Genomic DNA, 2,940 nt, shown 5'->3' with positions numbered 1-2,940 from the left:
CAAGGGTAAGAATTAACAAATGGGACATCATTAAACTAAAAAGCTTCTGTACATCAAAGGAGGCAACCAAGGAAGCAAACAGAAAACCCACAGAATGGGAGAAAATCTTTACCAGTGACACATCCAAGAGAGGTTTAATATCCAGAATAGATAATGAACTCAAAAAACAGACAATCAAGACAAGAAGCAACCCAATTCAAAGATGGGCTAAGGAGTTGAAAAGATCGTTCTCAAAAGAAGAAGTAAAGATGGCTATGAAACATCTTAAAAGATGTTCAATATCATTAGAGAAAACATCCAACAGAGGTTTAATATCCAGAATAGATAATGAACTCAAAAAACAGACAATCAAGACAAGAAGCAACCCAATTCAAAGATGGGCTAAGGAGTTGAAAAGATCGTTCTCAAAAGAAGAAGTAAAGATGGCTATGAAACATCTTAAAAGATGTTCAATATCACTAATAATTAGAGAAATACAAATTAAAATCACTTTAAGATTTCATCTTGCACCAGTCTGACTGGCTAAGATCAAGAGAACAAATGATACCAAATGTTGGACAGGATTTGGGGAAAGGGGAACACTCATCCACTGCTGGTGGGGCTGCAAACTTGTTCAACCCCTATGGAAAGCAGTGTGGAGAACTCTTAAAAAACTACAAATGAACCTACCATTTGACCCAGTTTTACGACTCCTTGGCATATACCCAAAGAACTCATCCTCTTGCAGAGACACGTGTATATCTATGTTTGTTTCTGCTCTTTTCACAATAGCTAAGAGATGGAAGCAACCTAAGGGTCCCCCAACTGATGAGTAGATAATGAAAATGTGGTTAATTTATATGATGGGGTTTTACTCAGCAGCAAAGAAAGATGAAATCATGAAATTTGCAGGTAAATGGATAGAACTAGAAACTGTTATACTAAGTGAAGTAACACACATACACACACACACATATGTTCTCCCTCATATGTGAATCCTAGAACCAAATCCTGATAAGTGAATATGTATTCAGATATAACTACAGGAACCAGGATAATGGAAAGGAAACAGGGAGGTAAAGGAAAAGAAAGAACCTGAAAGAGAAGAACAATAGGAAACATGTCTTAATAAGGGAGATAGGGATAAAAATTGAGTTAGTTTAAGGGAGTGGGGAGAGAAGGGTATACAAGGAAACTTAGAGATAAGAGGAAAGAAGGAGCTTAAGATAGGTAGGACCATAGAAGAAGGGTATTATTAAGGGAGAAAGGGGTAAATAGGGGCACCTTAAGTGGGAAAACTATGGTGGAGGTGTGAGACAATGTGAGAGAAAAATAATGCCTAGCTAGTTTTGAAAACCAGAGGGAGCCATATTACTCCTACAATCTAATGACAATTTATACATAGCAGATCAAGAAATATATGTGTAGGTAAGATTTATCTGAGAACAATTGGTCTTTACCCAAGATTTAGCTACATGGCACACAGTAATTAAAAGTACCAGACTGGTGGAACTAACCTTCTTGAATGTTTAACAGACATGCTTTGAGGCCTATACTAATTTGGTCACATAAAGGACGGTTTTTTCTACTTGCTCTCCTAAGTCGACTAGTTCCAGGGGACTATGAGCATCTCAAAATGTCCTGTAATTGTGGTGGGTCACCTGTCCTCTTGACCAAGGAGGCTGAGGAGACCCCACCAGAAGGACTTGAACCAGTGTCCAGTCTACAAAGAGGAGGGTCAACACAGCGGAATCACTTCTGCCATGCTTCCAAGTGAAAGACCTTTGACTTATCACATAGGCGGAACTGGTAAAAGAAAGGAGCCAGGGGCCCCTCCCAAGCCCATGTGACCCCTGAGGAACAGACCCTCAAACGACCTTTCAGGTGGCTGAAATCATATTTACTCATATTTGGGGCTTCAATGTTGTTCCATTGATCTATGGGTCCATTTTTGTGCCAGTACCATGTTGTTTTTATGACTATAGCTCTGTAGTACAGCTTAAAATCTGCTATAGGAATCCCCCCCGCCAACCCCCACCCCCTGCATTGCTCTTAGTGTTCAGGGTTGTTTTGGCTATCCGAGGTCTTTTGTGGTCCCATATGAAACTTAGAATGGTTTTTTCCAATTCTGTGAAAAATGTCATGGGGATTTTGATTGGCATTGTGTTGAATCTATAAATGACTTTTGGTAGGATGGTCATTTTCACAATATTAATTCTTCCAATCCATGAGCATGGGAGGTCCTTCCATCTTCTGATGTCTTCCTCTATCTCTTTCTTTAATGATTCATATTTTTCATTGTAGAGCTCTTTAATGTCTTTGGTCAGGTTTACTCCGAGATATTTTATTTTTTTTTTTGCAGCTATTGTGAATAGGAGTGTTTCCATGTGCTCTTTCTCTGATTGCTTGTTATTGGTATATAGAAAGGCTACAGACTTCTGTAGCTTAGTTTTATAACCTGTCACTTTACTGAATGTGTTAATAATTTCTAGAAGTTTTCTGGTGGAATTTTTGGCATCTCTTAGATATAATATCATATCATCTACAAAAAGGAATAATTTGATCTCTTCTTTTCCAATTATTACTCCTTTAATTTCTTTCTCTTGTCTTATTACTCTTGCAAGAGTTTCAAGCACTACATTAAAGAGAAGTGGAGATAGTGGACAGCCTTTTCTGGTTCCTGATTTCAATAGGAATGCTTACAGTTTTTCCTCCATTTAGAATGATGTTGGCTGTGGGTTTGTTATATATGGCTTTAATTATGTTGAGGTATGTTCCCTCCAGTCCAATTATCTCAAGGACTTTGAACATAAATGCATGTTGAATTTTGTCAAAGGCCTTCTCTGCATCTATTGAAATGACCATGTGGTTCTTGTCGTTGAGCCCATTTATGTGATTTATGACATTTATTGACTTACGTATATTGAACCATCCCTGCATCTCTGGAATAAAGCCAGCTTG

The sequence above is a fragment of the Nannospalax galili genome, unplaced genomic scaffold (assembly GCF_000622305.1).
Source record: "Nannospalax galili isolate Female #2095 unplaced genomic scaffold, S.galili_v1.0 scaffold381, whole genome shotgun sequence".
Classification (NCBI taxonomy): domain Eukaryota; kingdom Metazoa; phylum Chordata; class Mammalia; order Rodentia; family Spalacidae; genus Nannospalax; species Nannospalax galili.
This window is presented reverse-complemented; position numbering follows the sequence as displayed.